General features: G+C 40.8%; 13 non-coding genes across 13 annotated transcripts; all 13 read right to left on the bottom strand.

Annotated features, from left to right (window-relative positions):
* Positions 1-9,859: 9,859 nt before the first annotated feature.
* On the bottom strand, positions 9,860-9,941 carry trnas-uga. The gene has a single exon. It is a non-coding gene; the product is annotated as a tRNA-Ser (tRNA).
* Positions 9,942-10,247: 306 nt separating this feature from the next.
* trnal-cag lies at positions 10,248-10,330 on the bottom strand. The gene has a single exon. It is a non-coding gene; the product is annotated as a tRNA-Leu (tRNA).
* Positions 10,331-11,362: 1,032 nt separating this feature from the next.
* On the bottom strand, positions 11,363-11,445 carry trnal-cag. The gene has a single exon. It is a non-coding gene; the product is annotated as a tRNA-Leu (tRNA).
* A 1,355-nt stretch (positions 11,446-12,800) lies between these two features.
* Positions 12,801-12,882, bottom strand: trnas-aga. The gene has a single exon. It is a non-coding gene; the product is annotated as a tRNA-Ser (tRNA).
* A 1,744-nt stretch (positions 12,883-14,626) lies between these two features.
* On the bottom strand, positions 14,627-14,708 carry trnas-aga. Its single transcript has one exon. It is a non-coding gene; the product is annotated as a tRNA-Ser (tRNA).
* A 1,735-nt stretch (positions 14,709-16,443) lies between these two features.
* trnas-aga lies at positions 16,444-16,525 on the bottom strand. The gene has a single exon. It is a non-coding gene; the product is annotated as a tRNA-Ser (tRNA).
* Positions 16,526-16,822: 297 nt separating this feature from the next.
* On the bottom strand, positions 16,823-16,905 carry trnal-cag. Its single transcript has one exon. It is a non-coding gene; the product is annotated as a tRNA-Leu (tRNA).
* Positions 16,906-18,262: 1,357 nt separating this feature from the next.
* Positions 18,263-18,344, bottom strand: trnas-aga. The gene has a single exon. It is a non-coding gene; the product is annotated as a tRNA-Ser (tRNA).
* Positions 18,345-20,090: 1,746 nt separating this feature from the next.
* On the bottom strand, positions 20,091-20,172 carry trnas-aga. Its single transcript has one exon. It is a non-coding gene; the product is annotated as a tRNA-Ser (tRNA).
* A 1,734-nt stretch (positions 20,173-21,906) lies between these two features.
* Positions 21,907-21,988, bottom strand: trnas-aga. The gene has a single exon. It is a non-coding gene; the product is annotated as a tRNA-Ser (tRNA).
* A 297-nt stretch (positions 21,989-22,285) lies between these two features.
* Positions 22,286-22,368, bottom strand: trnal-cag. Its single transcript has one exon. It is a non-coding gene; the product is annotated as a tRNA-Leu (tRNA).
* A 1,357-nt stretch (positions 22,369-23,725) lies between these two features.
* Positions 23,726-23,807, bottom strand: trnas-aga. The gene has a single exon. It is a non-coding gene; the product is annotated as a tRNA-Ser (tRNA).
* A 1,746-nt stretch (positions 23,808-25,553) lies between these two features.
* Positions 25,554-25,635, bottom strand: trnas-aga. The gene has a single exon. It is a non-coding gene; the product is annotated as a tRNA-Ser (tRNA).
* Between the last annotated feature and the right edge of the window lie 1,685 nt (positions 25,636-27,320).

Genomic DNA, 27,320 nt, shown 5'->3' with positions numbered 1-27,320 from the left:
AGAATATTAAAAATACGATAGTTATTCACTACTCATATTAACTAGGTGTCATTTACGTTACCTTAAGTCATTTATTTTTCAACTGGATTTTACAAAGGTGCATGACATGCAGTCGCTAAAAAATTGTCAGGAGGGGGTTTCAAACCATGCCTATAGGGGAGTCTGCGACCTGAATGACTTAATGGTTATTTTCAATGCAATCGAGTTTTTCTTTTTCTTTTAGGGTTTAACAAGGTTTCTCACCTGTTACCTGTGGCTTGACTTTAGATGTGGCCAGTTCGATTACCCTGCAGCCTAAGAGTGTCTTCAGAATATGGCAAATTTGACATGAATTTAAAAATGCCTCAGATAGGACCAAAAAAGTGTCTGGAGCTTCCCGTCAGGGTAAGAGTGACAACAGGTTTCCACATGTCAAAATGGGGGAAATCTTAGCAAATGGCTTCATGGTTATTCATGAGAATCGTGTTGTTGTATTGTTGAGTGTATCATGGGATCTCACCTGAAATCTGTGGCTTGACTACAAACCTGTAACCTATGCTACTGTGGCCTATAGAGCTAGAAGGCTGGATAACCAGGTGTGTAAAGGTGTGAAGTGGGACAGATGGCCTGCAGTCCTATCCCAAATGGACAACTAATCCCTATGTACTTGCGGAGATCTGAGAGGATGTGATTGGTATAAGAAACACGACTAAACTTCAACCTCCGGAGGGGTCAAAAAAATGCATTTTCGTTGTCGGCAGGATTTGAACCTGCGCAGTAAGATCCTAATGGATTTCTAGTCCATCGCCTTAACCACTCGGCCACGACAACGTTGACAGAAGAAAACAAGCTTGTTAGGAGTGAATGGGCCAACAGGCATAGCCTACAGAAAGTGAAATTTAACAACTGAAAGATAATGCAGTAACTCATTATAATGCAATAACACAAAATGTTCCCCTCATTCATTTGTTATTAAGTCCAGCTGTTTTCTTATTTAACCTTGATCTTTGCTCAGCTCCAGAAGGTCTGCATTTGAGAGTGTTTATTATGAATTGTTATTTCACTGTGTGAAGTTGTTATTTCATCATTCTTATTATTACTGCTGAGCAGCATGACTCCTGAGAGGCACTAAAAAACTGTCAGAAGTGGGATTTGAACCCACGCCTCCATGGGAGACTGCGAACTGAACGCAGCACCTTAGACCGCTCGGCCATCCTGACTACAGCACAGTAACTGGGTATCAGGTTAAAGTGTATGCGGTAAAAGTAGAAATATGAACAACGCTCTAAAATCACAACAGAGACCAGAACAACTATGCACGATACTGACTTGCACTTTCAATAGTCATTTGTTTTTATAAATTAAAAAGTCCAGTCATTGATTTAACCTCAATATGGCCTTCAATGGGAAAGAGTAGTAAATCGTCATTGAATGAGCGCTAAACTGGCATCAGAATATGGCCATTCTGATATAAATGATACAATTCCTCAGATAAGACTGAAAAAGTGTCTGGAAATATCAGCAACCATCAGGGTAAGAGTGACAACAGGTCCACATTGGGGAAATCCTTACAAATGGCTTAATGAGTCATTTCAACGCAATCGTGTTATTATTTATTTTTAGGGTTTAACAAGGCAGCTCACCTGTGACTTGACATTAGATGCGGCGACTTTGATTACCCTGCAGACAATATTTTTGTTCTTCCCGCCAATACAATCCACTGACAACGACCGACGAGTTCTGCGTTCCGAGATTATTTTTGTTATTTGCCTGTTTGGGGCCCGCCTGTGAAATTGCGCTATTCTTGCAATTCTCTTTCAGCCTCTCATCAACTAGCTGTTTTTGCAGAATATTAAAAATACGATAGTTATTCACTACTCATATTAACTAGGTGTCATTTACGTTACCTTAAGTCATTTATTTTTCAACTGGATTTTACAAAGGTGCATGACATGCAGTCGCTAAAAAATTGTCAGGAGGGGGTTTCAAACCATGCCTATAGGGGAGTCTGCGACCTGAATGACTTAATGGTTATTTTCAATGCAATCGAGTTTTTCTTTTTCTTTTAGGGTTTAACAAGGTTTCTCACCTGTTACCTGTGGCTTGACTTTAGATGTGGCCAGTTCGATTACCCTGCAGCCTAAGAGTGTCTTCAGAATATGGCCAATTTGACATGAATTTAAAAATGCCTCAGATAGGACCAAAAAAGTGTCTGGAGCTTCCCGTCAGGGTAAGAGTGACAACAGGTTTCCACATGTCAAAATGGGGGAAATCTTAGCAAATGGCTTCATGGTTATTCATGAGAATCGTGTTGTTGTATTGTTGAGTGTATCATGGGATCTCACCTGAAATCTGTGGCTTGACTACAAACCTGTAACCTATGCTACTGTGGCCTATAGAGCTAGAAGGCTGGATAACCAGGTGTGTAAAGGTGTGAAGTGGGACAGATGGCCTGCAGTCCTATCCCAAATGGACAACTAATCCCTGTGTACTTGCGGAGATCTGAGAGGATGCGATTGGTATAAGAAACACGACTAAACTTCAACCTCCGGAGGGGTCAAAAAAATGCATTTTCGTTGTCGGCAGGATTTGAACCTGCACAGGAAGATCCTAATGGATTTCTAGTCCATCGCCTTAACCACTCGGCCACGATAACGTTGACAGAAGAAAACAAGCTTGTTAGGAGTGAATGGGCCAACAGGCATAGCCTACAGAAAGTGAAATTTAACAACTGAAAGATAATGCAGTAACTCATTATAATGCAATAACACAAAATGTTCCCCTCATTCATTTGTTATTAAGTCCAGCTGTTTTCTTATTTAACCTTGATCTTTGCTCAGCTCCAGAAGGTCTGCATTTGAGAGTGTTTATTATGAATTGTTATTTCACTGTGTGAAGTTGTTATTTCATCATTCTTATTATTACTGCTGAGCAGCATGACTCCTGAGAGGCACTAAAAAACTGTCAGAAGTGGAATTTGAACCCACGCCTCCATGGGAGACTGCGAACTGAACGCAGCACCTTAGACCGCTCGGCCATCCTGACTACAGCACAGTAACTGGGTATCAGGTTAAAGTGTATGCGGTAAAAGTAGAAATATGAACAACGCTCTAAAATCACAACAGAGACCAGAACAACTATGCACGATACTGACTTGCACTTTCAATAGTCATTTGTTTTTATAAATTAAAAAGTCCAGTCATTGATTTAACCTCAATATGGCCTTCAATGGGAAAGAGTAGTAAATCGTCATTGAATGAGCGCTAAACTGGCATCAGAATATGGCCATTCTGATATAAATGATACAATTCCTCAGATAAGACTGAAAAAGTGTCTGGAAATATCAGCAACCATCAGGGTAAGAGTGACAACAGGTCCACATTGGGGAAATCCTTACAAATGGCTTAATGAGTCATTTCAACGCAATCGTGTTATTATTTATTTTTAGGGTTTAACAAGGCAGCTCACCTGTGACTTGACATTAGATGCGGCGACTTTGATTACCCTGCAGACGATATTTTTGTTCTTCCCGCCAATACAATCCACTAACAACAACAGACGAGTTCTGCGTTCCGAGATTATTTTTGTTATTTGCCTGTTTGGGGCCCGCCTGTGAAATTGCGCGATTCTTGCAATTCTCTTTCAGCCTCTCATCAACTAGCTGTTTTTGCAGAATATAAAAAATACGATAGTTATTCACTACTCATATTAACTAGGTGTCATTTACGTTACCTTAAGTCATTTATTTTTCAACTGGATTTTACAAAGGTGCATGACATGCAGGTGCTAAAAAGTTGTCAGGAGGGGGTTTCAAACCATGCCTATAGGGGAGTCTGCGACCTGAATGACTTAATGGTTATTTTCAATGCAATCGAGTTTTTTCTTTTTCTTTTAGGGTTTAACAAGGTTTCTCACCTGTTACCTGTGGCTTGACTTTAGATGTGGCCAGTTCGATTACCCTGCAGCCTAAGAGTGTCTTCAGAATATGGCCAATTTGACATGAATTTAAAAATGCCTCAGTTAGGACCAAAAAAGTGTCTGGAGCTTCCCGTCAGGGTAAGAGTGACAACAGGTTTCCACATGTCAAAATGGGGGAAATCTTAGCAAATGGCTTCATGGTTATTCATGAGAATCGTGTTGTTGTATTGTTGAGTGTATCATGGGATCTCACCTGAAATCTGTGGCTTGACTACAAACCTGTAACCTATGCTACTGTGGCCTATAGAGCTAGAAGGCTGGATAACCAGGTGTGTAAAGGTGTGAAGTGGGACAGATGGCCTGCAGTCCTATCCCAAATGGACAACTAATCCCTATGTACTTGCGGAGATCTGAGAGGATGCGATTGGTATAAGAAACACGACTAAACTTCAACCTCCGGAGGGGTCAAAAAAATGCATTTTCGTTGTCGGCAGGATTTGAACCTGCGCAGGAAGATCCTAATGGGTTTCTAGTCCATCGCCTTAACCACTCGGCCACGACAACGTTGACAGAAGAAAACAAGCTTGTTAGGAGTGAATGGGCCAACAGGCATAGCCTACAGAAAGTGAAATTTAACAACTGAAAGATAATGCAGTAACTCATTATAATGCAATAACACAAAATGTTCCCCTCATTCATTTGTTATTAAGTCCAGCTGTTTTCTTATTTAACCTTGATCTTTGCTCAGCTCCAGAAGGTCTGCATTTGAGAGTGTTTATTATGAATTGTTATTTCACTGTGTGAAGTTGTTATTTCATCATTCTTATTATTACTGCTGAGCAGCATGACTCCTGAGAGGCACTAAAAAACTGTCAGAAGTTGGATTTGAACCCACGCCTCCATGGGAGACTGGGACCTGAACGCAGCGCCTTAGACCGCTCGGCCATCCTGACTACAGCACAGTAACTGGGTATCGGGTTAAAGTGTATGCGGTAAAAGTAGAAATATGAACAACGCTCTAAAATCACCACAGAGACCAGAACAACTATGCACGATACTGACTTGCACTTTCAATAGTCATTTGTTTTTATAAATTAAAAAGTCCAGTCATTGATTTAACCTCAATATGGCCTTCAATGGGAAAGAGTAGTAAATCGTCAGTGAATGAGCGCTAAACTGGCATCAGAATATGGCCATTCTGATATAAATGATACAATTCCTCAGATAAGACTGAAAAAGTGTCTGGAAATATCAGCAACCATCAGGGTAAGAGTGACAACAGGTCCACATGGGGGAAATCCTTACAAATGGCTTAATGAGTCATTTCAACGCAATCGTGTTATTATTTATTTTTAGGGTTTAACAAGGCAGCTCACCTGTGACTTGACATTAGATGCGGCGACTTTGATTACCCTGCAGACAATATTTTTGTTCTTCCCGCCAATACAATCCACTAACAACGACCGACGAGTTCTGCGTTCCGAGATTATTTTTGTTATTTGCCTGTTTGGGGCCCGCCTGTGAAATTGCGCGATTCTTGCAATTCTCTTTCAGCCTCTCATCAACTAGCTGTTTTTGCAGAATATTAAAAATACGATAGTTATTCACTACTCATATTAACTAGGTGTCATTTACGTTACCTTAAGTCATTTATTTTTCAACTGGATTTTACAAAGGTGCATGACATGCAGGTGCTAAAAAGTTGTCAGGAGGGGGTTTCAAACCATGCCTATAGGGGAGTCTGCGACCTGAATGACTTAATGGTTATTTTCAATGCAATCGAGTTTTTTCTTTTTCTTTTAGGGTTTAACAAGGTTTCTCACCTGTTACCTGTGGCTTGACTTTAGATGTGGCCAGTTCGATTACCCTGCAGCCTAAGAGTGTCTTCAGAATATGGCCAATTTGACATGAATTTAAAAATGCCTCAGTTAGGACCAAAAAAGTGTCTGGAGCTTCCCGTCAGGGTAAGAGTGACAACAGGTTTCCACATGTCAAAATGGGGGAAATCTTAGCAAATGGCTTCATGGTTATTCATGAGAATCGTGTTGTTGTATTGTTGAGTGTATCATGGGATCTCACCTGAAATCTGTGGCTTGACTACAAACCTGTAACCTATGCTACTGTGGCCTATAGAGCTAGAAGGCTGGATAACCAGGTGTGTAAAGGTGTGAAGTGGGACAGATGGCCTGCAGTCCTATCCCAAATGGACAACTAATCCCTATGTACTTGCGGAGATCTGAGAGGATGCGATTGGTATAAGAAACACGACTAAACTTCAACCTCCGGAGGGGTCAAAAAAATGCATTTTCGTTGTCGGCAGGATTTGAACCTGCGCAGGAAGATCCTAATGGGTTTCTAGTCCATCGCCTTAACCACTCGGCCACGACAACGTTGACAGAAGAAAACAAGCTTGTTAGGAGTGAATGGGCCAACAGGCATAGCCTACAGAAAGTGAAATTTAACAACTGAAAGATAATGCAGTAACTCATTATAATGCAATAACACAAAATGTTCCCCTCATTCATTTGTTATTAAGTCCAGCTGTTTTCTTATTTAACCTTGATCTTTGCTCAGCTCCAGAAGGTCTGCATTTGAGAGTGTTTATTATGAATTGTTATTTCACTGTGTGAAGTTGTTATTTCATCATTCTTATTATTACTGCTGAGCAGCATGACTCCTGAGAGGCACTAAAAAACTGTCAGAAGTTGGATTTGAACCCACGCCTCCATGGGAGACTGGGACCTGAACGCAGCGCCTTAGACCGCTCGGCCATCCTGACTACAGCACAGTAACTGGGTATCGGGTTAAAGTGTATGCGGTAAAAGTAGAAATATGAACAACGCTCTAAAATCACCACAGAGACCAGAACAACTATGCACGATACTGACTTGCACTTTCAATAGTCATTTGTTTTTATAAATTAAAAAGTCCAGTCATTGATTTAACCTCAATATGGCCTTCAATGGGAAAGAGTAGTAAATCGTCAGTGAATGAGCGCTAAACTGGCATCAGAATATGGCCATTCTGATATAAATGATACAATTCCTCAGATAAGACTGAAAAAGTGTCTGGAAATATCAGCAACCATCAGGGTAAGAGTGACAACAGGTCCACATGGGGGAAATCCTTACAAATGGCTTAATGAGTCATTTCAACGCAATCGTGTTATTATTTATTTTTAGGGTTTAACAAGGCAGCTCACCTGTGACTTGACATTAGATGCGGCGACTTTGATTACCCTGCAGACAATATTTTTGTTCTTCCCGCCAATACAATCCACTAACAACGACCGACGAGTTCTGCGTTCCGAGATTATTTTTGTTATTTGCCTGTTTGGGGCCCGCCTGTGAAATTGCGCGATTCTTGCAATTCTCTTTCAGCCTCTCATCAACTAGCTGTTTTTGCAGAATATTAAAAATACGATAGTTATTCACTACTCATATTAACTAGGTGTCATTTACGTTACCTTAAGTCATTTATTTTTCAACTGGATTTTACAAAGGTGCATGACATGCAGGTGCTAAAAAGTTGTCAGGAGGGGGTTTCAAACCATGCCTATAGGGGAGTCTGCGACCTGAATGACTTAATGGTTATTTTCAATGCAATCGAGTTTTTTCTTTTTCTTTTAGGGTTTAACAAGGTTTCTCACCTGTTACCTGTGGCTTGACTTTAGATGTGGCCAGTTCGATTACCCTGCAGCCTAAGAGTGTCTTCAGAATATGGCCAATTTGACATGAATTTAAAAATGCCTCAGTTAGGACCAAAAAAGTGTCTGGAGCTTCCCGTCAGGGTAAGAGTGACAACAGGTTTCCACATGTCAAAATGGGGGAAATCTTAGCAAATGGCTTCATGGTTATTCATGAGAATCGTGTTGTTGTATTGTTGAGTGTATCATGGGATCTCACCTGAAATCTGTGGCTTGACTACAAACCTGTAACCTATGCTACTGTGGCCTATAGAGCTAGAAGGCTGGATAACCAGGTGTGTAAAGGTGTGAAGTGGGACAGATGGCCTGCAGTCCTATCCCAAATGGACAACTAATCCCTATGTACTTGCGGAGATCTGAGAGGATGCGATTGGTATAAGAAACACGACTAAACTTCAACCTCCGGAGGGGTCAAAAAAATGCATTTTCGTTGTCGGCAGGATTTGAACCTGCGCAGGAAGATCCTAATGGGTTTCTAGTCCATCGCCTTAACCACTCGGCCACGACAACGTTGACAGAAGAAAACAAGCTTGTTAGGAGTGAATGGGCCAACAGGCATAGCCTACAGAAAGTGAAATTTAACAACTGAAAGATAATGCAGTAACTCATTATAATGCAATAACACAAAATGTTCCCCTCATTCATTTGTTATTAAGTCCAGCTGTTTTCTTATTTAACCTTGATCTTTGCTCAGCTCCAGAAGGTCTGCATTTGAGAGTGTTTATTATGAATTGTTATTTCACTGTGTGAAGTTGTTATTTCATCATTCTTATTATTACTGCTGAGCAGCATGACTCCTGAGAGGCACTAAAAAACTGTCAGAAGTTGGATTTGAACCCACGCCTCCATGGGAGACTGGGACCTGAACGCAGCGCCTTAGACCGCTCGGCCATCCTGACTACAGCACAGTAACTGGGTATCGGGTTAAAGTGTATGCGGTAAAAGTAGAAATATGAACAACGCTCTAAAATCACCACAGAGACCAGAACAACTATGCACGATACTGACTTGCACTTTCAATAGTCATTTGTTTTTATAAATTAAAAAGTCCAGTCATTGATTTAACCTCAATATGGCCTTCAATGGGAAAGAGTAGTAAATCGTCAGTGAATGAGCGCTAAACTGGCATCAGAATATGGCCATTCTGATATAAATGATACAATTCCTCAGATAAGACTGAAAAAGTGTCTGGAAATATCAGCAACCATCAGGGTAAGAGTGACAACAGGTCCACATGGGGGAAATCCTTACAAATGGCTTAATGAGTCATTTCAACGCAATCGTGTTATTATTTATTTTTAGGGTTTAACAAGGCAGCTCACCTGTGACTTGACATTAGATGCGGCGACTTTGATTACCCTGCAGACGATATTTTTGTTCTTCCCGCCAATACAATCCACTAACAACGACCGACGAGTTCTGCGTTCCGAGATTATTTTTGTTATTTGCCTGTTTGGGGCCCGCCTGTGAAATTGCGCGATTCTTGCAATTCTCTTTCAGCCTCTCATCAACTAGCTGTTTTTGCAGAATATTAAAAATACGATAGTTATTCACTACTCATATTAACTAGGTGTCATTTACGTTACCTTAAGTCATTTATTTTTCAACTGGATTTTACAAAGGTGCATGACATGCAGGCGCTAAAAAGTTGTCAGGAGGGGTTTTCAAACCATGCCTATAGGGGAGTCTGCGACCTGAATGACTTAATGGTTATTTTCAATGCAATCAAGTTTTTTCTTTTTCTTTTAGGGTTTAACAAGGTTTCTCACCTGTTACCTGTGGCTTGACTTTAGATGTGGCCAGTTCGATTACCCTGCAGACTATAAGAGTGTCTTCAGAATATGGCCAATTTGACATGAATTTAAAAATGCCTCAGATAGGACCAAAAAAGTGTCTGGAGCTTCCCGTCAGGGTAAGAGTGACAACAGGTTTCCACATGTCAAAATGGGGGAAATCTTAGCAAATGGCTTCATGGTTATTCATGAGAATCGTGTTGTTGTATTGTTGAGTGTATCATGGGATCTCACCTGAAATCTGTGGCTTGACTACAAACCTGTAACCTATGCTACTGTGGCCTATAGAGCTAGAAGGCTGGATAACGAGGTGTGTAAAGGTGTGAAGTGGGACAGATGGCCTGCAGTCCTATCCCAAATGGACAACTAATCCCTATGTACTTGCGGAGATCTGAGAGGATGCGATTGGTATAAGAAACACGACTAAACTTCAACATCCGGAGGGGTCAAAAAAATGCATTTTCGTTGTCGGCAGGATTTGAACCTACGCAGGAAGATCCTAATGGATTTCAAGTCCATCGCCTTAACCACTCGGCCACGACAACGTTGACAGAAGAAAACAGGCTTGTTAGGAGTGAATGGGCCAACAGGCATAGCCTACAGAAAGTGAAATTTAACAACTGAAAGATAATGCAGTAACTCATTATAATGCAATAACACAAAATGTTCCCCTCATTCATTTGTTATTAAGTCCAGCTGTTTTCTTATTTAACCTTGATCTTTGCTCAGCTCCAGTAGGTCTGCATTTGAGAGTGTTTATTATGAATTGTTATTTCACTGTGTGAAGTTGTTATTTCATCATTCTTATTATTACTGCTGAGCAGCATGACTCCTGAGAGGCACTAAAAAACTGTCAGAAGTGGGATTTGAACCCACGCCTCCATGGGAGACTGCGACCTGAACGCAGCGCCTTAGACCGCTCGGCCATCCTGACTACAGCACAGTAACTGGGTATCGGGTTAAAGTGTATGCGGTAAAAGTAGAAATATGAACAACGCTCTAAAATCACCACAGAGACCAGAACAACTATGCACGATACTGACTTGCACGTTCAGTAGTCATTTGTTTTTATAAATTAAAAAGTCCAGTCATTGATTTAACCTCAATATGGCCTTCAATGGGAAAGAGTAGTAAATCGTCATTGAATGAACGCTAAACTGGCATCAGAATATGGCCATTCTGATATAAATGATAAAATTCCTCAGATAAGACTGAAAAAGTGTCTGGAAATATCAGCAACCATCAGGGTAAGAGTGACAACAGGTCCACATGGGGGAAATCCTTACAAATGGCTTAATGGGTCATTTCAACGCAATCGTGTTATTATTCATTTTTAGGGTTTAACAAGGCAGCTAACCTGTGACTTGACATTAGATGCGGCGACTTCGATTACCCTGCAGACGATATTTTTCTTCTTCCCGCCAATACAATCCACTGACAACGACCGACGAGTTCTGCGTTCCGAGATTATTTTTGTTATTTGCCTGTTTGGGGCCCGCCTGTGAAATTGCGCGATTCTTGCAATTCTCTTTCAGCCTCTCATCAACTAGCTGTTTTTGCAGAATATTAAAAATAGGATAGTTATTCACTACTCATATTAACTAGGTGTCATTTACGTTACCTTAAGTCATTTATTTTTCAACTGGATTTTACAAAGGTGCATGACATGCAGGCGCTAAAAAGTTGTCAGGAGGGGGTTTCAAACCATGCTTATACAGAAAGTGAAATTTAACAACTGAAAGATATTGCAGTAACTCATTATAATGCAATAACACAAAATGTTCCCCTCATTCATTTGTTATTAAGTCCAGCTGTTTTCTTATTTGACCTTGATCTTTGCTCAGCTCCAGAAGGTCTGCATTTGAGAGTGTTTATTATGAATTGTTATTTCACTGTGTGAAGTTGTTATTTCATCATTCTTATTATTACTGCTGAGCAGCATGACTCCTGAGAGGCACTAAAAAACTGTCAGAAGTGGGATTTGAACCCACGCCTCCATAGGAGACTGCGACCTGAACGCAGCGCCTTAGACCGCTCGGCCATCCTGACTACAGCACAGTAACTGGGTATCGGGTTAAAGTGTATGCGGTAAAAGTAGAAATATGAACAACGCTCTAAAATCACCACAGAGACCAGAACAACTATGCACGATACTGACTTGCACTTTCAATAGTCATTTGTTTTTATAAATTAAAAAGTCCAGTCATTGATTTAACCTCAATATGGCCTTCAATGGGAAAGAGTAGTAAATCGTCATTGAATGAGCGCTAAACTGGCATCAGAATATGGCCATTCTGATATAAATGATAAAATTCCTCAGATAAGACTGAAAAAGTGTCTGGAAATATCAGCAACCATCAGGGTAAGAGTGACAACAGGTCCACATGGGGGAAATCCTTACAAATGGCTTAATGAGTCATTTCAACGCAATCGTGTTATTATTTATTTTTAGGGTTTAACAAGGCAGCTCACCTGTGACTTGACATTAGATGTGGCGACTTTGATTACCCTGCAGACAATATTTTTGTTCTTCCCGCCAATACAATCCACTGACAACGACCGACGAGTTCTGCGTTCCGAGATTATTTTTGTTATTTGCCTGTTTGGGGCCCGCCTGTGAAATTGCGCGATTCTTGCAATTCTCTTTCAGCCTCTCATCAACTAGCTGTTTTTGCAGAATATTAAAAATACGATAGTTATTCACTACTCATATTAACTAGGTGTCATTTACGTTACCTTAAGTCATTTATTTTTCAACTGGATTTTACAAAGGTGCATGACATGCAGGCGCTAAAAAGTTGTCAGGAGGGGGTTTCAAACCATGCCTATAGGGGAGTCTGCGACCTGAATGACTTAATGGTTATTTTCAATGCAATCGAGTTTTTTCTTTTTCTTTTAGGGTTTAACAAGGTTTTTCACCTGTTACCTGTGGCTTGACTTTAGATGTGGCCAGTTCGATTACCCTGCAGCCTAAGAGTGTCTTCAGAATATGGCCAATTTGACATGAATTTAAAAATGCCTCAGATAGGACGAAAAAAGTGTCCGGAGCTTCCCGTCAGGGTAAGAGTGACAACAGGTTTCCACATGTCAAAATGGGGGAAATCTTAGCAAATGGCTTCATGGTTATTCATGAGAATCGTGTTGTTGTATTGTTGAGTGTATCATGGGATCTCACCTGAAATCTGTGGCTTGACTACAAACCTGTAACCTATGCTACTGTGGCCTATAGAGCTAGAAGGCTGGATAACCAGGTGTGTAAAGGTGTGAAGTGGGACAGATGGCCTGCAGTCCTATCCCAAATGGACAACTAATCCCTATGTACTTGCGGAGATCTGAGAGGATGCGATTGGTATAAGAAACACGACTAAACTTCAACCTCCGGAGGGGTCAAAAAAATGCATTTTCGTTGTCGGCAGGATTTGAACCTGCACAGGAAGATCCTAATGGATTTCTAGTCCATCGCCTTAACCACTCGGCCACGACAACATTGACAGAAGAAAACAAGCTTGTTAGGAGTGAATGGGCCAACAGGCATAGCCTACAGAAAGTGAAATTTAACAACTGAAAGATAATGCAGTAACTCATTATAATGCAATAACACAAAATGTTCCCCTCATTCATTTGTTATTAAGTCCAGCTGTTTTCTTATTTAACCTTGATCTTTGCTCAGCTCCAGAAGGTCTGCATTTGAGAGTGTTTATTATGAATTGTTATTTCACTGTGTGAAGTTGTTATTTCATCATTCTTATTATTACTGCTGAGCAGCATGACTCCTGAGAGGCACTAAAAAACTCTCAGAAGTGGGATTTGAACCCACGCCTCCATGGGAGACTGCGACCTGAACGCAGCGCCTTAGACCGCTCGGCCATCCTGACTACAGCACAGTAACTGGGTATCGGGTTAAAGTGTATGCGGTAAAAGTAGAAATATGAACAACGCTCTAAAATCACCACAGAGACCAGAACAACTATGCACGATACTGACTTGCACGTTCAGTAGTCATTTGTTTTTATAAATTAAAAAGTCCAGTCATTGATTTAACCTCAATATGGCCTTCAATGGGAAAGAGTAGTAAATCGTCATTGAATGAACGCTAAACTGGCATCAGAATATGGCCATTCTGATATAAATGATAAAATTCCTCAGATAAGACTGAAAAAGTGTCTGGAAATATCAGCAACCATCAGGGTAAGAGTGACAACAGGTCCACATGGGGGAAATCCTTACAAATGGCTTAATGGGTCATTTCAACGCAATCGTGTTATTATTCATTTTTAGGGTTTAACAAGGCAGCTAACCTGTGACTTGACATTAGATGCGGCGACTTCGATTACCCTGCAGACGATATTTTTCTTCTTCCCGCCAATACAATCCACTGACAACGACCGACGAGTTCTGCGTTCCGAGATTATTTTTGTTATTTGCCTGTTTGGGGCCCGCCTGTGAAATTGCGCGATTCTTGCAATTCTCTTTCAGCCTCTCATCAACTAGCTGTTTTTGCAGAATATTAAAAATACGATAGTTATTCACTACTCATATTAACTAGGTGTCATTTACGTTACCTTAAGTCATTTATTTTTCAACTGGATTTTACAAAGGTGCATGACATGCAGGCGCTAAAAAGTTGTCAGGAGGGGGTTTCAAACCATGCCTATAGGGGAGTCTGCGACCTGAATGACTTAATGGTTATTTTCAATGCAATCGAGTTTTTTCTTTTTCTTTTAGGGTTTAACAAGGTTTTTCACCTGTTACCTGTGGCTTGACTTTAGATGTGGCCAGTTCGATTACCCTGCAGCCTAAGAGTGTCTTCAGAATATGGCCAATTTGACATGAATTTAAAAATGCCTCAGATAGGACGAAAAAAGTGTCCGGAGCTTCCCGTCAGGGTAAGAGTGACAACAGGTTTCCACATGTCAAAATGGGGGAAATCTTAGCAAATGGCTTCATGGTTATTCATGAGAATCGTGTTGTTGTATTGTTGAGTGTATCATGGGATCTCACCTGAAATCTGTGGCTTGACTACAAACCTGTAACCTATGCTACTGTGGCCTATAGAGCTAGAAGGCTGGATAACCAGGTGTGTAAAGGTGTGAAGTGGGACAGATGGCCTGCAGTCCTATCCCAAATGGACAACTAATCCCTATGTACTTGCGGAGATCTGAGAGGATGCGATTGGTATAAGAAACACGACTAAACTTCAACCTCCGGAGGGGTCAAAAAAATGCATTTTCGTTGTCGGCAGGATTTGAACCTGCACAGGAAGATCCTAATGGATTTCTAGTCCATCGCCTTAACCACTCGGCCACGACAACATTGACAGAAGAAAACAAGCTTGTTAGGAGTGAATGGGCCAACAGGCATAGCCTACAGAAAGTGAAATTTAACAACTGAAAGATAATGCAGTAACTCATTATAATGCAATAACACAAAATGTTCCCCTCATTCATTTGTTATTAAGTCCAGCTGTTTTCTTATTTAACCTTGATCTTTGCTCAGCTCCAGAAGGTCTGCATTTGAGAGTGTTTATTATGAATTGTTATTTCACTGTGTGAAGTTGTTATTTCATCATTCTTATTATTACTGCTGAGCAGCATGACTCCTGAGAGGCACTAAAAAACTGTCAGAAGTGGGATTTGAACCCACGCCTCCATGGAAGACTGCGACATGAACGCAGCGCCTTAGACCGCTCGGCCATCCTGACTACAGCACAGTAACTGGGTATCAGGTTAAAGTGTATGCGGTAAAAGTAGAAATATGAACAACGCTCTAAAATCACCACAGAGACCAGAACAACTATGCACAATACTGACTTGCACTTTCAATAGTCATTTGTTTTTATAAATTAAAAAGTCCAGTCATTGATTTAACCTCAATATGGCCTTCAATGGGAAAGAGTAGTAAATCGCCATTGAATGAGCGCTAAACTGGCATCAGAATATGGCCATTCTGATATAAATGATAAAATTCCTCAGATAAGACTGAAAAAGTGTCTGGAAATATCAGCAACCATCAGGGTAAGAGTGACAACAGGTCCACAATCCTTACAAATGGCTTAATGGGTCATTTCAACGCAATCGTGTTATTATTTATTTTTAGGGTTTAACAAGGCAGCTCACCTGTGTCTTGACATTAGATGCGGCGACTTTGATTACCCTGCAGACGATATTTTTGTTCTTCCCGCCAATACAATCCACTGACAACGACCGACGAGTTCTGCGTTCCGAGATTATTTTTGTTATTTGCCTGTTTGGGGCCCGCCTGTGAAATTGCGCGATTCTTGCAATTCTCTTTCAGCCTCTCATCAACTAGCTGTTTTTGCAGAATATTAAAAATACGATAGTTATTCACTACTCATATTAACTAGGTGTCATTTACGTTACCTTAAGTCATTTATTTTTCAACTGGATTTTACAAAGGTGCATGACATGCAGGCGCTAAAAAATTGTCAGGAGGGGGTTTCAAACCATGCCTATAGGGGAGTCTGCGACCTGAATGACTTAATGGTTATTTTCAATGCAATCAAGTTTTTCTTTTTCTTTTAGGGTTTAACAAGGTTTCTCACCTGTTACCTGTGGCTTGACTTTAGATGTGGCCAGTTCGATTACCCTGCAGCCTAAGAGTGTCTTCAGAATATGGCCAATTTGACATGAATTTAAAAATGCCTCAGATAGGACCAAAAAAGTGTCTGGAGCTTCCCGTCAGGGTAAGAGTGACAACAGGTTTCCACATGTCAAAATGGGGGAAATCTTAGCAAATGGCTTCATGGTTATTCATGAGAATCGTGTTGTTGTATTGTTGAGTGTATCATGGGATCTCACCTGAAATCTGTGGCTTGACTACAAACCTGTAACCTATGCTACTGTGGCCTATAGAGCTAGAAGGCTGGATAACCAGGTGTGTAAAGGTGTGAAGTGGGACAGATGGCCTGCAGTCCTATCCCAAATGGACAACTAATCCCTATGTACTTGCGGAGATCTGAGAGGATGCGATTGGTATAAGAAACACGACTAAACTTCAACCTCCGGAGGGGTCAAAAAAATGCATTTTCGTTGTCGGCAGGATTTGAACCTGCGCAGGAAGATCCTAATGGATTTCTAGTCCATCGCCTTAACCACTCGGCCACGACAACGTTGACAGAAGAAAACAAGCTTGTTAGGAGTGAATGGGCCAACAGGCATAGCCTACAGAAAGTGAAATTTAACAACTGAAAGATAATGCAGTAACTCATTATAATGCAATAACACAAAATGTTCCCCTCATTCATTTGTTATTAAGTCCAGCTGTTTTCTTATTTAACCTTGATCTTTGCTCAGCTCCAGAAGGTCTGCATTTGAGAGTGTTTATTATGAATTGTTATTTCACTGTGTGAAGTTGTTATTTCATCATTCTTATTATTACTGCTGAGCAGCATGCGGCACTAAAAAACTGTCAGAAGTGGGATTTGAACCCACGCCTCCATGGGAGACTGCGACCTGAACGCAGCGCCTTAGACCGCTCGGCCATCCTGACTACAGCACAGTAACTGGGTATCGGGTTAAAGTGTATGCGGTAAAAGTAGAAATATGAACAACGCTCTAAAATCACCACAGAGACCAGAACAACTATGCACGATACTGACTTGCACTTTCAATAGTCATTTGTTTTTATAAATTAAAAAGTCCAGTCATTGATTTAACCTCAATATGGCCTTCAATGGGAAAGAGTAGTAAATCGTCATTGAATGAGCGCTAAACTGGCATCAGAATATGGCCATTCTGATATAAATGATAAAATTCCTCAGATAAGACTGAAAAAGTGTCTGGAAATATCAGCAACCATCAGGGTAAGAGTGACAACAGGTCCACATGGGGGAAATCCTTACAAATGGCTTAATGAGTCATTTCAACGCAATCGTGTTATTATTTATTTTCAGGGTTTAACAAGGCAGCTCACCTGTGATTTGACATTAGATGCGGCGACTTTGATTACCCTGCAGATGATATTTTTGTTCTTCCCGCCAATACAATCCACTGACAACGACCGACGAGTTCTGCGTTCCTAGATTATTTTTGTTATTTGCCTGTTTGGGGCCCGCCTGTGAAATTGCGCGATTCTTGCAATTCTCTTTCAGCCTCTCATCAACTAGCTGTTTTTGCAGAATATTACAAATACGATAGTTATTCACTACTCATATTAACTAGGTGTCATTTACGTTACCTTAAGTCATTTATTTTTCAACTGGATTTTACAAAGGTGCATGACATGCAGGCGCTAAAAAGTTGTCAGGAGGGGGTTTCAAACCATGCCTATAGGGGAGTCTGCGACCTGAATGACTTAATGGTTATTTTCAATGCAATTGAGTTTTTTCTTTTTCTTTTAGGGTTTAACAAGGTTTCTCACCTGTTACCTGTGGCTTGACTTTAGATGTGGCCAGTTCGATTACCCTGCAGACTATAAGAGTGTCTTCAGAATATGGCCAATTTGACATGAATTTAAAAATGCCTCAGATAGGACCAAAAAAGTGTCTGGAGCTTCCCGTCAGGGTAAGAGTGACAACAGGTTTCCACATGTCAAAATGGGGGAAATCTTAGCAAATGGCTTAATGGTTATTCATGAGAATCGTGTTGTTGTATTGTTGAGTGTATCATGGGATCTCACCTGAAATCTGTGGCTTGACTACAAACCTGTAACCTATGCTACTGTGGCCTATAGAGCTAGAAGGCTGGATAACCAGGTGTGTAAAGGTGTGAAGTGGGATAGATGGCCTGCAGTCCTATCCCAAATGGACAACTAATCCCTATGTACTTGCGGAGATCTGAGAGGATGCGATTGGTATAAGAAACACGACTAAACTTCAACCTCCGGAGGGGTCAAAAAAATGCATTTTCGTTGTCGGCAGGATTTGAACCTACGCAGGAAGATCCTAATGGATTTCTAGTCCATCGCCTTAACCACTCGGCCACGACAACGTTGACAGAAGAAAACAGGCTTTTTAGGAGTGAATGGGCCAACAGGCATAGCCTACAGAAAGTGAAATTTAACAACTGAAAGATAATGCAGTAACTCATTATAATGCAATAACACAAAATGTTCCCCTCATTCATTTGTTATTAAGTCCAGCTGTTTTCTTATTTAACCTTGATCTTTGCTCAGCTCCAGAAGGTCTGCATTTGAGAGTGTTTATTATGAATTGTTATTTCACTGTGTGAAGTTGTTATTTCATCATTCTTATTATTACTGCTGAGCAGCATGACTCCTGAGAGGCACTAAAAAACTTTCAGAAGTGGGATTTGAACCCACGCCTCCATGGGAGACTGCAAACTGAACGCAGCGCCTTAGTCCGCTCGGCCATTCTGTCTACAGCATAGTAACTGGGTATCGGGTTAAAGTGTATGCGGTAAAAGTAGAAATATGAACAACACTCTAAAATCACCACAGAGACCAGAACAACTATGCACGATACTGACTTGCACTTTCAATAGTCATTTGTTTTTATAAATTAAAAAGTCCAGTCATTGATTTAACCTCAATATGGCCTTCAATGGGAAAGAGTAGTAAATCGTCATTGAATGAGCGCTAAACTGGCATCAGAATATGGCCATTCTGATATAAATGATAAAATTCCTCAGATAAGACTGAAAAAGTGTCTGGAAATATCAGCAACCATCAGGGTAAGAGTGACAACAGGTCCACATGGGGGAAATCCTTACAAATGGCTTAATGAGTCATTTCAACGCAATCGTGTTATTATTTATTTTCAGGGTTTAACAAGGCAGCTCACCTGTGATTTGACATTAGATGCGGCGACTTTGATTACCCTGCAGACGATATTTTTGTTCTTCCCGCCAATAAAATCCACTGACAACGACCGACGAGTTCTGCGTTCCGAGATTATTTTTGTTATTTGCCTGTTTGGGGCCCGCCTGTGAAATTGCGCGATTCTTGCAATTCTCTTTCAGCCTCTCATCAACTAGCTGTTTTTGCAGAATATTACAAATACGATAGTTATTCACTACTCATATTAACTAGGTGTCATTTACGTTACCTTAAGTCATTTATTTTTCAACTGGATTTTACAAAGGTGCATGACATGCAGGCGCTAAAAAGTTGTCAGGAGGGGGTTTCAAACCATGCCTATAGGGGAGTCTGCGACCTGAATGACTTAATGGTTATTTTCAATGCAATTGAGTTTTTTCTTTTTCTTTTAGGGTTTAACAAGGTTTCTCACCTGTTACCTGTGGCTTGACTTTAGATGTGGCCAGTTCGATTACCCTGCAGACTATAAGAGTGTCTTCAGAATATGGCCAATTTGACATGAATTTAAAAATGCCTCAGATAGGACCAAAAAAGTGTCCGGAGCTTCCCGTCAGGGTAAGAGTGACAACAGGTTTCCACATGTCAAAATGGGGGAAATCTTAGCAAATGGCTTAATGGTTATTCATGAGAATCGTGTTGTTGTATTGTTGAGTGTATCATGGGATCTCACCTGAAATCTGTGGCTTGACTAAAAACCTGTAACCTATGCTACTGTGGCCTATAGAGCTAGAAGGCTGGATAACCAGGTGTGTAAAGGTGTGAAGTGGGATAGATGGCCTGCAGTCCTATCCCAAATGGACAACTAATCCCTATGTACTTGCGGAGATCTGAGAGGATGCGATTGGTATAAGAAACACGACTAAACTTCAACCTCCGGAGGGGTCAAAAAAATGCATTTTCGTTGTCGGCAGGATTTGAACCTGCGCAGGAAGATCCTAATGGATTTCTAGTCCATCGCCTTAACCACTCGGCCACGACAACGTTGACAGAAGAAAACAAGCTTGTTAGGAGTGAATGGGCCAACAGGCATAGCCTACAGAAAGTGAAATTTAACAACTGAAAGATAATGCAGTAACTCATTATAATGCAATAACACAAAATGTTCCCCTCATTCATTTGTTATTAAGTCCAGCTGTTTTCTTATTTAACCTTGATCTTTGCTCAGCTCCAGAAGGTCTGCATTTGAGAGTGTTTATTATGAATTGTTATTTCACTGTGTGAAGTTGTTATTTCATCATTCTTATTATTACTGCTGAGCAGCATGACTCCTGAGAGGCACTAAAAAACCATCAGAAGTGGGATTGAACCCACGCCTCCATGGGAGACTGCGACCTGAACGCAGTGCCTTAGACCGCTCGGCCATCCTGACTACAGCACAGTAACTGGGTATCGGGTTAAAGTGTATGCGGTAAAAGTAGAAATATGAACAACGCTCTAAAATCACCACAGAGACCAGAACAACTATGCACGATACTGACTTGCACTTTCAATAGTCATTTGTTTTTATAAATTAAAAAGTCCAGTCATTGATTTAACCTCAATATGGCCTTCAATGGGAAAGAGTAGTAAATCGTCATTGAATGAGCGCTAAACTGGCATCAGAATATGGCCATTCTGATATAAATGATACAATTCCTCAGATAAGACTGAAAAAGTGTCTGGAAATATCAGCAACCATCAGGGTAAGAGTGACAACAGGTCCACAATCCTTACAAATGGCTTAATGGGTCATTTCAACGCAATCGTGTTATTATTTATTTTTAGGGTTTAACAAGGCAGCTCACCTGTGTCTTGACATTAGATGCGGCGACTTTGATTACCCTGCAGACGATATTTTTGTTCTTCCCGCCAATACAATCCACTGACAACGACCGACGAGTTCTGCGTTCCGAGATTATTTTTGTTATTTGCCTGTTTGGGGCCCGCCTGTGAAATTGCGCGATTCTTGCAATTCTCTTTCAGCCTCTCATCAACTAGCTGTTTTTGCAGAATATTAAAAATACGATAGTTATTCACTACTCATATTAACTAGGTGTCATTTACGTTACCTTAAGTCATTTATTTTTCAACTGGATTTTACAAAGGTGCATGACATGCAGGCGCTAAAAAATTGTCAGGAGGGGGTTTCGAACCATGCCTATAGGGGAGTCTGCGACCTGAATGACTTAATGGTTATTTTCAATGCAATCAAGTTTTTCTTTTTCTTTTAGGGTTTAACAAGGTTTCTCACCTGTTACCTGTGGCTTGACTTTAGATGTGGCCAGTTCGATTACCCTGCAGCCTAAGAGTGTCTTCAGAATATGGCCAATTTGACATGAATTTAAAAATGCCTCAGATAGGACCAAAAAAGTGTCTGGAGCTTCCCGTCAGGGTAAGAGTGACAACAGGTTTCCACATGTCAAAATGGGGGAAATCTTAGCAAATGGCTTCATGGTTATTCATGAGAATCGTGTTGTTGTATTGTTGAGTGTATCATGGGATCTCACCTGAAATCTGTGGCTTGACTACAAACCTGTAACCTATGCTACTGTGGCCTATAGAGCTAGAAGGCTGGATAACCAGGTGTGTAAAGGTGTGAAGTGGGACAGATGGCCTGCAGTCCTATCCCAAATGGACAACTAATCCCTATGTACTTGCGGAGATCTGAGAGGATGCGATTGGTATAAGAAACACGACTAAACTTCAACCTCCGGAGGGGTCAAAAAAATGCATTTTCGTTGTCGGCAGGATTTGAACCTGCGCAGGAAGATCCTAATGGATTTCTAGTCCATCGCCTTAACCACTCGGCCACGACAACGTTGACAGAAGAAAACAAGCTTGTTAGGAGTGAATGGGCCAACAGGCATAGCCTACAGAAAGTGAAATTTAACAACTGAAAGATAATGCAGTAACTCATTATAATGCAATAACACAAAATGTTCCCCTCATTCATTTGTTATTAAGTCCAGCTGTTTTCTTATTTAACCTTGATCTTTGCTCAGCTCCAGAAGGTCTGCATTTGAGAGTGTTTATTATGAATTGTTATTTCACTGTGTGAAGTTGTTATTTCATCATTCTTATTATTACTGCTGAGCAGCATGCGGCACTAAAAAACTGTCAGAAGTGGGATTTGAACCCACGCCTCCATGGGAGACTGCGACCTGAACGCAGCGCCTTAGACCGCTCGGCCATCCTGACTACAGCACAGTAACTGGGTATCGGGTTAAAGTGTATGCGGTAAAAGTAGAAATATGAACAACGCTCTAAAATCACCACAGAGACCAGAACAACTATGCACGATACTGACTTGCACTTTCAATAGTCATTTGTTTTTATAAATTAAAAAGTCCAGTCATTGATTTAACCTCAATATGGCCTTCAATGGGAAAGAGTAGTAAATCGTCATTGAATGAGCGCTAAACTGGCATCAGAATATGGCCATTCTGATATAAATGATACAATTCCTCAGATAAGACTGAAAAAGTGTCTGGAAATATCAGCAACCATCAGGGTAAGAGTGACAACAGGTCCACATGGGGGAAATCCTTACAAATGGCTTAATGAGTCATTTCAACGCAATCGTGTTATTATTTATTTTCAGGGTTTAACAAGGCAGCTCACCTGTGATTTGACATTAGATGCGGCGACTTTGATTACCCTGCAGATGATATTTTTGTTCTTCCCGCCAATACAATCCACTGACAACGACCGACGAGTTCTGCGTTCCTAGATTATTTTTGTTATTTGCCTGTTTGGGGCCCGCCTGTGAAATTGCGCGATTCTTGCAATTCTCTTTCAGCCTCTCATCAACTAGCTGTTTTTGCAGAATATTACAAATACGATAGTTATTCACTACTCATATTAACTAGGTGTCATTTACGTTACCTTAAGTCATTTATTTTTCAACTGGATTTTACAAAGGTGCATGACATGCAGGCGCTAAAAAGTTGTCAGGAGGGGGTTTCAAACCATGCCTATAGGGGAGTCTGCGACCTGAATGACTTAATGGTTATTTTCAATGCAATTGAGTTTTTTCTTTTTCTTTTAGGGTTTAACAAGGTTTCTCACCTGTTACCTGTGGCTTGACTTTAGATGTGGCCAGTTCGATTACCCTGCAGACTATAAGAGTGTCTTCAGAATATGGCCAATTTGACATGAATTTAAAAATGCCTCAGATAGGACCAAAAAAGTGTCTGGAGCTTCCCGTCAGGGTAAGAGTGACAACAGGTTTCCACATGTCAAAATGGGGGAAATCTTAGCAAATGGCTTAATGGTTATTCATGAGAAACGTGTTGTTGTATTGTTGAGTGTATCATGGGATCTCACCTGAAATCTGTGGCTTGACTACAAACCTGTAACCTATGCTACTGTGGCCTATAGAGCTAGAAGGCTGGATAACCAGGTGTGTAAAGGTGTGAAGTGGGATAGATGGCCTGCAGTCCTATCCCAAATGGACAACTAATCCCTATGTACTTGCGGAGATCTGAGAGGATGCGATTGGTATAAGAAACACGACTAAACTTCAACCTCCGGAGGGGTCAAAAAAATGCATTTTCGTTGTCGGCAGGATTTGAACCTACGCAGGAAGATCCTAATGGATTTCTAGTCCATCGCCTTAACCACTCGGCCACGACAACGTTGACAGAAGAAAACAGGCTTGTTAGGAGTGAATGGGCCAACAGGCATAGCCTACAGAAAGTGAAATTTAACAACTGAAAGATAATGCAGTAACTCATTATAATGCAATAACACAAAATGTTCCCCTCATTCATTTGTTATTAAGTCCAGCTGTTTTCTTATTTAACCTTGATCTTTGCTCAGCTCCAGAAGGTCTGCATTTGAGAGTGTTTATTATGAATTGTTATTTCACTGTGTGAAGTTGTTATTTCATCATTCTTATTATTACTGCTGAGCAGCATGACTCCTGAGAGGCACTAAAAAACTTTCAGAAGTGGGATTTGAACCCACGCCTCCATGGGAGACTGCAAACTGAACGCAGCGCCTTAGACCGCTCGGCCATCCTGACTACAGCACAGTAACTGGGTATCGGGTTAAAGTGTATGCGGTAAAAGTAGAAATATGAACAACACTCTAAAATCACCACAGAGACCAGAACAACTATGCACGATACTGACTTGCACTTTCAATAGTCATTTGTTTTTATAAATTAAAAAGTCCAGTCATTGATTTAACCTCAATATGGCCTTCAATGGGAAAGAGTAGTAAATCGTCATTGAATGAGCGCTAAACTGGCATCAGAATATGGCCATTCTGATATAAATGATAAAATTCCTCAGATAAGACTGAAAAAGTGTCTGGAAATATCAGCAACCATCAGGGTAAGAGTGACAACAGGTCCACATGGGGGAAATCCTTACAAATGGCTTAATGAGTCATTTCAACGCAATCGTGTTATTATTTATTTTCAGGGTTTAACAAGGCAGCTCACCTGTGATTTGACATTAGATGCGGCGACTTTGATTACCCTGCAGACGATATTTTTGTTCTTCCCGCCAATAAAATCCACTGACAACGACCGACGAGTTCTGCGTTCCGAGATTATTTTTGTTATTTGCCTGTTTGGGGCCCGCCTGTGAAATTGCGCGATTCTTGCAATTCTCTTTCAGCCTCTCATCAACTAGCTGTTTTTGCAGAATATTACAAATACGATAGTTATTCACTACTCATATTAACTAGGTGTCATTTACGTTACCTTAAGTCATTTATTTTTCAACTGGATTTTACAAAGGTGCATGACATGCAGGCGCTAAAAAGTTGTCAGGAGGGGGTTTCAAACCATGCCTATAGGGGAGTCTGCGACCTGAATGACTTAATGGTTATTTTCAATGCAACTGAGTTTTTTCTTTTTCTTTTAGGGTTTAACAAGGTTTCTCACCTGTTACCTGTGGCTTGACTTTAGATGTGGCCAGTTCGATTACCCTGCAGACTATAAGAGTGTCTTCAGAATATGGCCAATTTGACATGAATTTAAAAATGCCTCAGATAGGACCAAAAAAGTGTCTGGAGCTTCCCGTCAGGGTAAGAGTGACAACAGGTTTCCACATGTCAAAATGGGGGAAATCTTAGCAAATGGCTTAATGGTTATTCATGAGAATCGTGTTGTTGTATTGTTGAGTGTATCATGGGATCTCACCTGAAATCTGTGGCTTGACTACAAACCTGTAACCTATGCTACTGTGGCCTATAGAGCTAGAAGGCTGGATAACCAGGTGTGTAAAGGTGTGAAGTGGGATAGATGGCCTGCAGTCCTATCCCAAATGGACAACTAATCCCTATGTACTTGCGGAGATCTGAGAGGATGCGATTGGTATAAGAAACACGACTAAACTTCAACCTCCGGAGGGGTCAAAAAAATGCATTTTCGTTGTCGGCAGGATTTGAACCTACGCAGGAAGATCCTAATGGATTTCTAGTCCATCGCCTTAACCACTCGGCCACGACAACGTTGACAGAAGAAAACAGGCTTGTTAGGAGTGAATGGGCCAACAGGCATAGCCTACAGAAAGTGAAATTTAACAACTGAAAGATAATGCAGTAACTCATTATAATGCAATAACACAAAATGTTCCCCTCATTCATTTGTTATTAAGTCCAGCTGTTTTCTTATTTAACCTTGATCTTTGCTCAGCTCCAGAAGGTCTGCATTTGAGAGTGTTTATTATGAATTGTTATTTCACTGTGTGAAGTTGTTATTTCATCATTCTTATTATTACTGCTGAGCAGCATGACTCCTGAGAGGCACTAAAAAACTTTCAGAAGTGGGATTTGAACCCACGCCTCCATGGGAGACTGTAAACTGAACGCAGCGCCTTAGACCGCTCGGCCATCCTGACTACAGCACAGTAACTGGGTATCGGGTTAAAGTGTATGCGGTAAAAGTAGAAATATGAACAACACTCTAAAATCACCACAGAGACCAGAACAACTATGCACGATACTGACTTGCACTTTCAATAGTCATTTGTTTTTATAAATTAAAAAGTCCAGTCATTGATTTAACCTCAATATGGCCTTCAATGGGAAAGAGTAGTAAATCGTCATTGAATGAGCGCTAAACTGGCATCAGAATATGGCCATTCTGATATAAATGATAAAATTCCTCAGATAAGACTGAAAAAGTGTCTGGAAATATCAGCAACCATCAGGGTAAGAGTGACAACAGGTCCACATGGGGGAAATCCTTACAAATGGCTTAATGAGTCATTTCAACGCAATCGTGTTATTATTTATTTTCAGGGTTTAACAAGGCAGCTCACCTGTGATTTGACATTAGATGCGGCGACTTTGATTACCCTGCAGACGATATTTTTGTTCTTCCCGCCAATAAAATCCACTGACAACGACCGACGAGTTCTGCGTTCCGAGATTATTTTTGTTATTTGCCTGTTTGGGGCCCGCCTGTGAAATTGCGCGATTCTTGCAATTCTCTTTCAGCCTCTCATCAACTAGCTGTTTTTGCAGAATATTACAAATACGATAGTTATTCACTACTCATATTAACTAGGTGTCATTTACGTTACCTTAAGTCATTTATTTTTCAACTGGATTTTACAAAGGTGCATGACATGCAGGCGCTAAAAAGTTGTCAGGAGGGGGTTTCAAACCATGCCTATAGGGGAGTCTGCGACCTGAATGACTTAATGGTTATTTTCAATGCAATCAAGTTTTTTCTTTTTCTTTTAGGGTTTAACAAGGTTTCTCACCTGTTACCTGTGGCTTGACTTTAGATGTGGCCAGTTCGATTACCCTGCAGCCTAAGAGTGTCTTCAGAATATGGCCAATTTGACATGAATTTAAAAATGCCTCAGTTAGGACCAAAAAAGTGTCTGGAGCTTCCCGTCAGGGTAAGAGTGACAACAGGTTTCCACATGTCAAAATGGGGGAAATCTTAGCAAATGGCTTAATGGTTATTCATGAGAATCGTGTTGTTGTATTGTTGAGTGTATCATGGGATCTCACCTGAAATCTGTGGCTTGACTACAAACCTGTAACCTATGCTACTGTGGCCTATAGAGCTAGAAGGCTGGATAACCAGGTGTGTAAAGGTGTGAAGTGGGATAGATGGCCTGCAGTCCTATCCCAAATGGACAACTAATCCCTATGTACTTGCGGAGATCTGAGAGGATGCG

This window comes from Oncorhynchus mykiss, unplaced genomic scaffold, assembly GCF_013265735.2.
Source record: "Oncorhynchus mykiss isolate Arlee unplaced genomic scaffold, USDA_OmykA_1.1 un_scaffold_396, whole genome shotgun sequence".
Lineage (NCBI taxonomy): Eukaryota > Metazoa > Chordata > Actinopteri > Salmoniformes > Salmonidae > Oncorhynchus > Oncorhynchus mykiss.
This window is presented reverse-complemented; position numbering and strand designations above follow the sequence as displayed.